The sequence below is a fragment of the Oreochromis niloticus genome, linkage group LG3 (assembly GCF_001858045.2).
Source record: "Oreochromis niloticus isolate F11D_XX linkage group LG3, O_niloticus_UMD_NMBU, whole genome shotgun sequence".
NCBI classification, from domain to species: Eukaryota; Metazoa; Chordata; class Actinopteri; order Cichliformes; family Cichlidae; genus Oreochromis; species Oreochromis niloticus.
Window position 1 is genome coordinate 70,545,588 of NC_031967.2, and position 13,373 is coordinate 70,558,960.

Sequence of the window (13,373 nt, forward strand, 5' to 3'; positions counted from 1 at the left end):
AATGTTTGTCTGTGTCTGAAAGTCCTGCAGGATCTTAGCTTGATCATTTTCAATCACCCTAGAGGGTGTGTCTCATTTTCACCTCTGGACTGTACTCAGCACAGATGTTCTTGTATGCTATGCTAGCCAATTGGTTATGGCATTCCCTGTATATGTGTTTGTTACATGTTCATAAGTTTGTAGTTTCAGACACCAAACAATTTTACGCTAACGAGAAGAACTGACTGGTTAGTAGGTGGTGACCAAACAGTTTTCAGAAAAGACCTCCGGGCAAGATCCAAAGGATTTGCTTGCCCAAATTAGTATTTTCAAAGTTGGTGTGATAAAGTCTAAATGTGATGCTGTGAAGGTTTCCCAGAAGGAATAGCAATAACTAAAATGATGCTTGGCATTAATGGATAAAAAGTTCAGCAGGCAAAGAAGACAGACGAAAAAAAAGAAGAAAAACCCCAAATTTTACTTTTTATAATCATTAGAAATGAGAAAAAAGGCAAAATTGTTGAAACTACTGGACATTTCTCAAATAAACTAAACTAAACTAAACCCTTCATTAAAATGAAAATATACACCATGTCACCTGCTGCTGGTTGGTTTCTGAGTGTCCAAAGACATAAAGTGTTTCAGTCTCAAACAGACACATCCTGCACTGAAGCTCTGCTGTGCAGTTCACTGTATTGAATGATGTCTTTGCTGTTTCCTGTACTGTGTTTGTTTCCCGCATGATGTGCATCAGTTAGCCACAACCAAACAAGTTAAATTTTCCATGTGACATCTTGGTAAAACCCACAGACCCACATGACAAAAAGAGTGACAAGAAAAGGTTTTTTTAATAATGCAAAGATATAAAATAGTATTAAAGATATTGGTGTCATAAAATATACTAACATTTTTATGACCAATTAAATTGCAATTAAAAAATGCAATCTTTTTAATCTTTTTAAATAGTATGAGTCTAATTTGGTTAAAAAAAAATATAAATCATATAAAAATTGTTTCAACGTGTGGATGTCCTCTGGTCTGAGGTGCTGGGGGGACCAGTTAGAGACCGTCAGCTGGACGTCAGTGGTTGGACTGGTGGACTACTTCAGTGAAGAGTAGATGACGTCTGGCTCTGGTATAAAGTCTGAACACAAACACACACCACCACACACGGTTCATATGTTGCATGTCTTTGTCCTGTCTTCCTCACCTCACCCCCAACTGGTTACGGAAGATGGCCGCCCCTCCCTGAGCCTGGTTCTGCTGGAGGTTTCTTCCTGTTAAAAGGGAGTTTTTACTTCCCACTGTCACCAAAGCGCTTGCTCATAGGGAGTCATCTGATTGTCGGGGTTTTCTCTGATTTTTCTGCATTATTGTAGGATCTTTACCTTATAATGGAAAGTGCCTTCAGACTACCGTTGTCATCTGGCGTTGTATGTATAAAATTGAACTGAACATGTAGTTTCCAAACAGTACATTCCTGGATGGTGTTCTTATAACTAGGACTGCACCAAATGGTTTATATTATTTTTTAGCAGTAGTGCTCTATCCAGTAATATATCCATATTCAATGGCCCAGTATTTTGGATTGTTGGTTTAGCTTGCCTGTCTGAAATCCCTGCTGACTGACAGTGATTATTAGTGCAGAAACAAAACTTTGGGGCAGATATGTGGTCCTATCTGAGACCACCAAATGATAATATAATGTTAGGGTTAACTAGATTAGAATGGAAACTTGAGGACATGCATAAAAAAACAGCTAGTTTTTGCTCTGTTCAGACTTAAAGACAAAGAGCAGCTGTACCTCTGATCTTCTTTGGTTTGATGGCTATTTGTCCATAAGTGACATCTTCAGTTCTCACTGCTGAGTACACCACAGCTGTATCAAAGTCTGAAGAATAAAACATGTAAATTAGTTTAACAGCAACAACTGCAATAGAACTGTTGACTCCTTCCACCTTTGCTGCAAAACAACAGTTGATCAGAAAGAACCGCTGTGTGGAAAAGGTGAACAACTACAAAGCTGCTATCTTCTGTTAATGCAAACTGTTGCACTTCACCACATATTACAAAGGAAACGTTCTTGCACCATGAACACTATTTTAGCCAAACCGCATTGCACAGCAGTGAGAAGCATTGTCACATTAACTAGAGCAAACAACAGGAAGTTGCTTCTTTGATTTTACCTGCAGGACTAGAGAAGACAAAATGAATCATTATAAAAAGATACATTTAAATTCATCCTACTAATCAATGTGTACCAAAACCATAGAGCAGATATGTCTGGGGCGAATCTCAGCTTATTTGGAACTTATTCTGGTATAACCCAAAAGTTACCATACACCTAACATCTGGCTATTGAAAGATGGATCAGTTGGTGAAGCTAGACCATGAGTGACTACAGATACAGTTACTACAGATGTGCATTATTTGAACCAAAAATGGCTGAGGTAGTTTCCTTTTTCCTAAACATGTCTTCTTGACCTCAGAGATTGAATTGGTAAAAATGTTTCCTTATCAAAATGAATACAAGATTAACACATGTAATATCTCCTGTGTCTTTGAAACAACATGTCACAGTTTGCTGAGGCAAACTGCGTGGAGTGTGAAGAGTGGACCCAGGTGCAGACATTCTAAAACTCAAACTTAACTGATGATGAGCTGTTTATTAAAGCAGACAGAACAGTACAAAATAAAAGGGTGAAAACAACACAAACTAAGCAATAACCTAAACTGGGTAAACTAGAAAGGAAACATGAACCATGTAAAACCCTGGTGAGTAGAAAAACAAACAAACTCTAAACATGGCAATGATGATATCTAATCTGGGGAATCTAATAACAAAGAACTATAACAACCTAGGCATGATAAAAAATGAACTTAGAAAACCTGAAGGGCTTAAACATAAACCATAAACTAAAACTCAAAATGCTGGGTCAAAAGACCCAGGATCGTGACACAACATATATCAGCTCTTTTAGGAAATAAAAAGATAAAAAATGAAAATTTAATTTTTTTCATTGATATTTTTTAAACTGTTTCTAATGTCTGTGCCAGAGCACTGGGGAGAAGAGTGAGTCCTTTAGTTTAACCTTGGTTTTAGAAGCAACAATGCGGTTTTCATCTTGTAGAATACATTTAATTACATTTCTCTCTTTGTCTTGTGGTAGGTGCGTGTCCCATTTTGATCTCGGGACTTCCAGGCCATACTTGCACCCTGCTGTTCTGAATTGTATCAGGAGATTTCCTTTCTTGATGTCAGTGGCTTCTATCTCCTCAGCTTATTATCCCAACGGGTTTTCTGACCAGTGGCAGGGTGTAGCTATTATTTATCTGGATCAGACCTCCTGAGGACTTATCCTTAACTTATCCTCTCCAGGTAATTGGCGATTGAGGCTTTCCTAGCAGTTTCCTCATGGTTCCCATATCTATCTAGCTGGCTACAGAAAAACACAATGTTACCTCTGTGTTCTTTGATTGCACGTTGCTGACGATGTGATGATTTGATGTCACTATATGTGATGTTATTTGTGAAATTATCATTTGCAGCTTCTTCTTGTTCAGCTGAAATAATACAATTTAACAGCTGTCATTACTCTTATTTATATAAATAAGTTTTGTAGATAATTTCTGTATTTGCCATTTTTAATAACTTCCAATTACTTGAATGGGAAAAGAATGTCAATCCAACAAAGTAACAATAGTATTTTTTTTTTTAAATCATCCAGCAACCCAAATCATGAAAGATCAGGAAGTCTGAGTCTCACCTTCAGGTTTCCTGTGAACACATCCTCTCACCAGCAGAACCAGTAACACCAGTAGAACCACAACACAGACTGATCCAACACATGACAACACAGAGAGAACAGGAGGAGAGAGTGATGGAGGAAGAGTGATGGAGGTGGAACCAGGTGGAGGTGTGGATGTAGGTGGAGGTGTGGTGGTGTGTTTGTCTAAAATAAAGCAAACACAGTCATTAAGTTGTCGTCACATTGTGAATGTTGAAAGCTGCAGAAACACAGACAGGTGAGTGTGTCACCTGTGACAGTGATCCAGCTGGATGGAGACTCTCCATGACCGCTGATGTCACACTTGTAGAGGCCTTCATCAGACCTGGAAACATGCTGGATGGTCATGTGACCTGTAGGCTGCTTCCTGATGAGGGAGCCATCTTTATAGAAAGCAGCTGGGAGGTTGGAGGGAGTGGTCTTTGTTTTACAGAGCAGAGTGACGTCATCTCCCTCCATCACAGGGAGGACAGGACTCTGCAGGATCACTGATCCACCTCAACACAGAGACAAACTACAGCATTTCATCCATTTACACACAGCTTCATCAACACTAACTCCACACACTCAGCTTACCAGTGACTGTCAGGTTAACCATGTTACTGATGGGACCCTCTATGGACTCACACCAGTAAACTCCACTGTCCCATGTGGGGATTTTACTGATGTTACAGGAAGACCTGGTCATCTTTGCCATCTGACCTCCACACCGAAGTCTCTGTCGTTTGCTTGTATTTCTCCACAAAGTCCATCCAGCAGAGCTGTCGTCCTCCTCACAGCTCAGAGACACAAAGTCTCCTTCAAAGAACTGAGAGCTGCTGGGACTCACAGTCAGACGAGCTGTGAGGGTTAAATGAATGCTTTGATGAATGAAAACTGTTACAATTGTGTAATGAATTCTTCATTTAATCAGTTTTGTATGTGAGCTCCATTGTGAAACATGAACCCAATCAGGTCATATCAATGAGCATTTCTCAGGTTTAAACTGTGACAGAAGAAGGTTACTGACCTTGGTTTGTTGTGCAGCTCAGCAGTGAGATCAGAACTAAAGAGAAATGACACTCAGGTTGATTTGAGGTGAACATAAAGAACAACTCCACACAAACAGCTGACAAACACACAAACTCGTCTCTCTGACATGTCTGCTCATTTTCAGTCTGATGCCAGTAACATGCTTCAGTAAAATCTGAGCAACAAAAGACTGGAGTGTGTGTAAAGTTTAAAAACAACAAACAAACAAACAAAAAAAACAACAACATGTTTTGGAAGATCTCACAAGTATTGACAGAGTTTATATTCTTCATGTCCAAACTCTGTCAGTACAGTATTTTGGATCATCAGTTTCTATCTTAAAACCAACACTGGGGGCACTGGTTTAGCTCAGTGCATTTGCAGGTGACCACGTGGTTTGAAAGCAACATCTCGTGTCTTCCCGTCTTTCTCCCTGATTTGCTGTCCATCTCTACTAACTACCCAATGAAAGGCACAACGCCAAAAAAAAAGAAAAAAACCACCAGCACTCGGCATTGACCTGTATTGCAATTATATATAAAATATCCTCTACTTTTTAATAACACAGCAAAGTGATGTGTCCACTGTCCAGCTGTGTTCATATACTGAGTGAATGGTATGAGCTTTTCAAATCATCCTAGTCCAGTGCTTAACTCAGGTTTCCGATTGGCTTTCAAGCAACTACCTCATTCTAAACACGAACAAGACCGAGACCGTGATCATAGCTCCTCCTGAGCTACATTCTAAAATTAGTCAGTTTCTTGCCTTCTGTCAAGTCAAATATTCGAAATCTTGGAGTAATATTTGACTCTTCTCTGGGCCTTGACTCTCATGTGAAATCTTTGTCTCGTTCCTGTTTCTTTCGCTTAAGTAACATCTCTAAATTGTGACATATTGTAAACTCATTCATGCCTTTGTGTCATCACGTTTTGATTACTGTAATTCCCTGTTTACCAGATTGGATAAATCATCTCTCTCTCGCCTCCAGGCAATACAAAAATGCAGCAGCCAGAGTATTAACTCGTTCTAGCAAGCATGCTCACATTACTCCCATCTTATATTCTTTACATTGGCTCCCAATAGAGTTTAGAATTCGCTTTAAAATTCTTGCTTTATCATACAGAGCACTAAATGGCCAGGCCCCAGATTATTTATCCAAGCTTCTTATAAAACACACTGCTGCTTGTCGTCTCTGCTCACAGACTTGTTCGTTGTTCCCCGTACACGACTGAAGACAAAAGGGGACAGAGCCTTCAGTGTGTTGCACCAAGTCTACCACCACAATTACGTTTGGTTGACTCTGTGGATTCTTTTAAAAAGCAGTTAAAAACTTTTCTGTTCAAACAAGCCTTTTGTTGATCTACTTATTTTATATTCTTCACATTATTTAACTTTTATTTAACCTTTTACATTGTGTATAATGTCTATTGATTGTACCGTTTATTTTAATCTTTGCGTATAGCGCTTTGTGACTGCCTGTCTGTGAAAAGCACTTAATAAATAAACTTTAGTTTTACTTTTACTTTTTCACTGTGCAGCTGTGCTGATATAATGAGTGAATGATTTGAGCTTTTCACTGCCTGCTGTGTTTCCTCGACTCCTGAGCAAAGATAAAGAGTCAGTTCAGACCTGCAGTTGGTCCTCGTGGTGTTTTGAACTTGAATTCAGCCTGATTTGTTTTTCATGTCTTCTCCTCCATCATCAGTTATCAGGAGAGCAGACAGTCAAAGTACAAGAATTCAAACAAACACAGAGATTCTACTTACAGAGCAGACACAGCACAGATGTTTCCTTCATCGTCCTTCTCACTCATTTCAGCTTTTTTTCATTTCTCTCACTGACACCAAGTAAAGCCCACCCTCTTCCTCTGAACACATATTCTTCCTTTATTAGTACTAGTACTAAGACAGTGGTACAACTACCACTACCAGAAATATCAGTGCATGAATCTCAACTTCATTAATGAAACAATTCTGAAATATAGAGACAGTCACACTGTGTTGTACCTGTAATGTAAATGTTTAATGTGGGGATGAATAAAGCACATTGTACTCATTAATGGATTGCATTTTTATAGCGCTTTTCAAGGCACCCAAAGAGCTTAACAATTCCACTATTCATTCACTCTCACACTGGTGGAGACAAGCTACAGTTGTAGCCACAGCTGCCCTGGGGCAGACTGACAGAAGCGAGGCTGCCATATCGCACCATCGGCCCCTCTGGCCATCACCAGTAGGCGATAGGGTAAAGTGTCTTCCCCAAGGACACAACGACCAGGACAGAGAGAGTAGGGGGATCGAACCGGCAACCTTCCGGTTACAGATGAGCTTCCCAACCCCCTGAGCCACGGTCGCCCCCTCATTGAAACTTTAGAGTTTATTCACAAACTTTAAAGAGAATCTAATGTCGTCTGCTCTCAGTGATTTGTAGTTTGGTTGATGAACAAATCCATGTCCATGTAGTGGACGTCCCCCTCAGTGAGAGAGGCAGATATGAGCTGAAACACAGGAATCAAACCAGGGACGCTGCTGTTATGGAGCTGAACTGGAACCATTCAGACACTGAGGCCCTCTGAACACATTTTAATTACAGCTGTGCAGAGACACACTGATGACTGACTGGAACACTATGATTCACATGGGTTATTTATGGCTACTAGAGGGAGATGTTGGACTTTAAATGCAAACATGCATACAAGAAGATCAACAATACTCTGGCTCATCCATCCATTTTTTGTCACTTTATGTATTTCTGCATTTAGCTGTTTGTTTATCTGTTTAAAGCAGGTAAATAATCAAATTTTAAGTTAAACCAACACTGGTGACTATTATTTTTTGAGGGCAGAGATCCTTCATTTTTCAACATGGCTTTTATTGTGACACATTTTACAGGAACAAGACACAACTGATTTTTATAAGACAAAAAATGCCTGTGTTATGGCATTTATTCTATTAAAACGTTTTAGTACTTTCACTGCAGATATACTTGATCATCTAAATAACATTTAGAAATTATGTGTACTGTTAGATGATGATGAGGTTGATAGAAGCTCCTGATCTTATGGTCTGTTCATAAATTCAGTTCAGCATCAAGAATGAATTACAAATGTAGAATGTAGGGTATATTACATAATACTTACTGTATTATTACAATAATTTTTTACAGTATTAAACAACCACCCCAAAAGATAGTGGAGTGGGCTCAGTGAACACTAGTAAAATCTTAAGAAACTAAACCAGAAAAACCTTAATTTTTTTAAATTTACAAATATAATATATATTATATAATATTCAGTGCATGGATGACCTGCAGAGCAGATCCCTGAAGAACTGACATGCTTGTGTTTCTGAACTGAAAACACATTGTAAACTGACCTACTGGGTTTTTCGTTATGTTTACCTCTACGTTACCAAGGCAATATGCCTCGGTAAAATGTCACCATATTTGTAATGCCGTAAATGGTAAATGGCCTGTATTTGTATAGCGCTTTACTAGTCCCTAAGGGCACCAAAGCGCTTTACACATTCAGTCATCCGCCCATCCACACACTGGTGATGGCAAGCTACATTGTAGCCACAGCCACCCTGGGGCGCACTGACAGAGGCGAGGCTGCCGGACACTGGTGCCACCGGGCCTCTGACCACCACCAGTAGGAAACGGGTGAAGTGTCTTGCCCAAGGACACAACGAGCGAGACTGTCCAAGCCGGGGCTCGAACCAGCAACCTTCCGATTACAAGGCGAACTCCCGACTCTTGAGCCACGAACCATCAGAAGCCTGGCGGAGCCCCTACCACATAAGAGGCTTGAGCCACGCCCAACCACAGCCCCCAAGGGAGAAGGCCAGCAAACCGTAATACTCGGTATAACTAGTAGACAGGAGACTTGAAATGTGAGTCATGGCTATTTCATTCTTCAGTGAGTGGTTTATCAGGAGGGCTCAGTGCTGGTTCATGAGATGTGATCAAATGTTCATGAGGTTGTGGTTCAAAAAACTAAAAAATTTTAATAAAAACCTCACATGGTAAAGTTATGGCTGTGATGCTATGAATGTTTTGCAGAATTGATGCTTTATACAAGTACATTAGATAGTGAGGTCAGCTGACAAAGGATAATAATCTACTGACAGCATCAAGTTTATTTTCCTCTGCCCCAAGGTTTAAAAAAACAACAAAAAAAAAAAACAAAGCTGTAAAATATCTGTGATTATTTTCTGGTGTCCAGTCTAACATGCCAAATAGCTTTTTTAGTCTGACCATCAGACAAACTTGAAATACTGATTTTGAAACCGTTTAAAAAGAAAAGAAAACAAATTTTCTTTAAACTGCTGGAAAAATTCAACAATTAAAAAAAAAAAATTACCATGTCTCATGCTACTCATTGGTCTTTGAGAGTGTGCTTTCGGTCTCAAGCAGACACATCCGGTCCTGAAGCTTTTCTCTCAAATATATGGTTAGTGAAAGATAGTACTGATGTCTTTAGCCTGCTGTTGCAGTTTAGTGTTTGTTTTTCACTTAGCTACACCAAACAAGTCAAATTTTCCATCCAACACCTCAGTGAAACCCACAGAACCACGTGACAACAAAATAAGAACTAAAGTTTATCAATACTGCAAAGACACCAGATCACAGTCATCATAAGCACATTTTTTTATCATTAAATTTACTGCTTTCAGAAGATATACTAATATGTTTACTCATATCAGCGTCTTCAAATACTGCCAGCACTTCAGATGTGTCTCAAATCAACCATGAAATTCACAAAATCAAATCTGGGTGTGATTAAGCTATCACTTTTCTTACTAAGTTTACCTAATTTTATTTTACACTGTGAGCTGAGTGAGGAAGTGTTTAGCTATAATGAAGACTGTAAACTGCTGGTTGAGCAGCTGTACCTCTGGTCGATGGCTATTTGTCCGTGACTGACTTCTTCTGTTCTCACAGCTGAATACACTGCAGCTTGATCAATGTCTGCAGAATGAATCATGCAACTACTTTCACAGGAGCGACTGTAATAGTATGACACCTTAGGGTGATTTTTTCCACTGCTAACACCTCTGTTGTGAACTAACAGTTGACCAGAATGAACCCGTGGGTGTTTGTGCAAAAAAGGTGAACGACCACAGAGCTTTTATTTTCCGTTTCTACAACCTGATGCACTTCACCACAAAGCACAAAGCAAACATGTTCTCACAGCATGAAACCCATTATTAACCTAAATAGAAACACTGTAGTGAAGTTGCTGCTTCTTGGTTTTACATTCAAGACTCTAGAGAAGACAAAATTAAACATCAAAAAATAACATTTGATACATTCAGTCTGTTTTTTTTTTTTAATCGACCTCATATTAAATAGAAATTCATCTTGCTAATAAAAGGGAACACCAAAAGAAAATGGGCCTAATCTGGATCGGTTGAAACTTGTTTCTCACTTATGACACAAGTTTGACCACACTGATATGTGGCTATTGCAAGGTGACCTGTGGTTGAGTCTATGCCATTACAGAACATTACATTACATTAAATTACACAAAATTACAAAAATTAATGTTGAAACTACAGGACATTTCTCACATTTTATACAAGATTAAACACTTCATTAAAATGAACATTTGCACCATGTCACCTGCTGCTGATTGGGTTCTGAGTGTCCAAGGACATAAAGTGTTTCAGTCTCAAACAGACACATCCTGCACTGAAGCTCTGCTGTGCAGTTCACAGTATCAAATGATGCCTTTGCTGTTTCCTGTATCGTGGTTGTTTCCTGCAGTATAGAGAGATGTGCATCAGTTAGCCACAAGTAAACAAGTTAAATTTTCCATGTGACACCTCAGTGAAACCCACAAAACTACACAACAAAAGTGTCTCAACAAAAAATGTTTTCTTTGTTTGTTTGTTTTTAATAATGCAAAGATATCAAATAATATTAAAGGTATTGGTGTCAAAAATGTACTTACATTTCTAAATGACCAATTGCCTTTCAATTAAACAAAATTGTGTTTTCTCTTAAAGTTTGAGTATAATTTGGTTAGAAAAATATATGAAGCATAAAAATAGTCAACATATGGATGTCCTCTGGTCTGAGGTGCTGGGGGGACCAGTTAGAGACCAGCAGCTGGATGTCAGTGGTTGTACCAGTGGACTACTTCAGTGAAGAGTAGACGACGTCTGGCTCTGGTTTAAAGTTTTACTTTAATCATGGAATTCACAAAACACAAACCTGTGTTATTCTCCCACAGATCTGTGGGAGAATAAATCCTTTGTTCAGTATTGCATAATTAATTGCTTGGTTGGTGGTCAGTTCCATTATGTGGTAAGGTTATAAATAATAGCTGCTATCTGAGCATCCCACACTTGCTCTCATGTTGCTGTACACGTTTGGGTTTCTGCTCGCCTGACTTTCATATTTGGTGGTGGTGGAACCACAACCACGTGGTTTGTATGTTGTGTGTCTTTGTCCTGTGTTCCTCTCCTCACCCCCAACTAGTTAGTGCAGATGGCCGCCCCTCCCTGAGCTTTCTTCTGCCAGATGTTAAAACTCCTGTTCAAAGTTTTTCTTCGCGCTGTCACCAAAGCACTTGCTCATAGGGGGTCATCTGTTTGTTTAGGTTTTCTCTGTTTTCTCTGTATTGTTGTAGAATCTTAAAGTGCCTTCAGGCAACTGTTGTCATCTGGTGCTGTATATATAACATTGAATTGAATTACATTGAATTGAACATGTAATATCTAAACAGTTTATTCTTGGATGGACTGCAACAAATGGTTTATATTTTTTTAGTTGTAGTGTTCTACCCAGTGTTACCCAGTATTCAGCAGCCCAGCATTCTGGATTGTTGGTTTAGCTTGTCTGTCTGACATCCCTGCTCAATGACAGTGATTATTAGTGCAGAAACAAAACTTCGGAGCAGATATGTGGTCCTATTTGATTATCTGAGACTGCCAAATGATGATATAATTTCAGGGTTAGCTAAGTTAGAATGGAAACGTGAGGACATTTACTCTTTTGGTTTTTACTCTGTTCAGACCTAAAGACAATCAGCTGTACCTCTGATCTTCTTTGGTTTGATGGCTATTTGTTCATAAGTGACATCTTCAGTTCTCACTGCTGAGTACACCACAGCTGTATCAATGTCTGCAAAATAAAACATGTAAATTAGTTTAACAACAACAACTGCAATTAAATAATAGACTTTAGGTTTTATGTTTTTGCTAATTCCTTAAAACTCTGCTGTGAAACAACAGTTGACCAGAAAGAGGTCAAGTGTGAAAAAGGTCAACAACTACAAAGCTGCTATCTTCTGTTAATGCAAAATGTTGCACTTCACCAAGATTTATTTTAGCCAAACCGCAATGCACAGCAGTGAGAAGTATTGTCACGTTAACTGGTGCAAGCAAAAGGAAGTTGCTTCTTTGGTTTTAATGCGGACTTTAGAGAAGACAAAATAAATCATTATATCAAAAAGACATTTAGTCTGTTCAGCATGTCTTTCTATACATTTCATATTAACTAAAATTTTATATAATTACAACTCATGGATGTTTGTTGTCTCATCCTGAACAGTGGTTCTGACACTCACTAGTCCTTCCTTCCCTCCCTCTTTCCTTCCGCTTAGCATAGAGTCTCGGGATTTGGGGTGAAACCTCCATGCATGTTCAGGAACTTTCTTGCCTTGATGTCAGTGGCTTCTATCACCTTCTTTGCCAGCTTATTATCCCGGCAAGGCAAAGCTATTATTTGCCCAGATCAGACCTCCTCAGGACTTACCTTTTCCTCTGCAGGTAATTGGCAGTTAAAGCTTTCCTAGCAGCATCTTTGTTGTTCCTATATCTATCTTCACAAGGTCTGGCAGAAACAATTATTTCACAACTACCACCCATATCACATGACAGAAAGACACAATGTTACCTCTGAGTTGTTTGATTGTCCTTTGCTGATGATGTGATGATTTCATGTCACTATATGTGATGTCTGTGAAATTATCATTTGCAGCTTCTTGTTGTATAGCTGAAATAATGAAATTTAACAACTGTCATTACTCTTACTTGCATGAAGAAATTATTTTAGAACATATTTCTATGTTTGTAATTTTCAACAACTTGCAATTACTTCAATGGAAAAAGAATGTCAATCCAACAAAGTAAAAATAGTAATTTTTTAAAAATCATTCAGCAAACCAACTCTTGTAAGATCAGGAAGTCTGAGTCTCACCTTCAGGTTTTCTGTGAACACACTGTCTCACCAGCAGAACCAGTAACACCAGTAGAACCACAACACAGACGGATCCAACACATGACAACACAGAGAGAACAGGAGGAGAGAGTGATGGAGGTGGAACCAGGAGGAGGTGTGGATGTAGGTGGAGGTGTGGTGGTGTGTTTGTCTAAAATAAAGCAAACACAGTCATTAAGTTGTCGTCACATTGTGAATGTTGAAAGCTGCAGAAACACAGACAGGTGAGTGTGTCACCTGTGACAGTGATCCAGCTGGATGGAGACTCTCCATGACCGCTGATGTCACACTTGTAGAGGCCTTCATCAGACCTGGAAACATGCTGGATGGTCATGTGACCTGTAGGCTGCTTCCTGATGAGGGAGCCAT

At 39.2% G+C, this 13,373-nt stretch overlaps 2 long non-coding RNA genes across 2 annotated transcripts; both read right to left on the reverse strand.

Moving 5' to 3' along the window:
* Positions 1-717: 717 nt before the first annotated feature.
* Positions 718-2,150, reverse strand: LOC112846109 (uncharacterized). Its single transcript, XR_003218940.1, has 2 exons — positions 1,784-2,150; positions 718-1,123 (listed from the first exon to the last, which is right to left on the reverse strand). It is a non-coding gene; the product is annotated as an uncharacterized LOC112846109 (long non-coding RNA).
* An 8,175-nt stretch (positions 2,151-10,325) lies between these two features.
* On the reverse strand, positions 10,326-13,023 carry LOC109197086 (uncharacterized). The gene is made up of 4 exons (XR_002058384.2): positions 12,984-13,023; positions 12,681-12,779; positions 11,820-11,906; positions 10,326-10,538 (listed from the first exon to the last, which is right to left on the reverse strand). It is a non-coding gene; the product is annotated as an uncharacterized LOC109197086 (long non-coding RNA).
* Between the last annotated feature and the right edge of the window lie 350 nt (positions 13,024-13,373).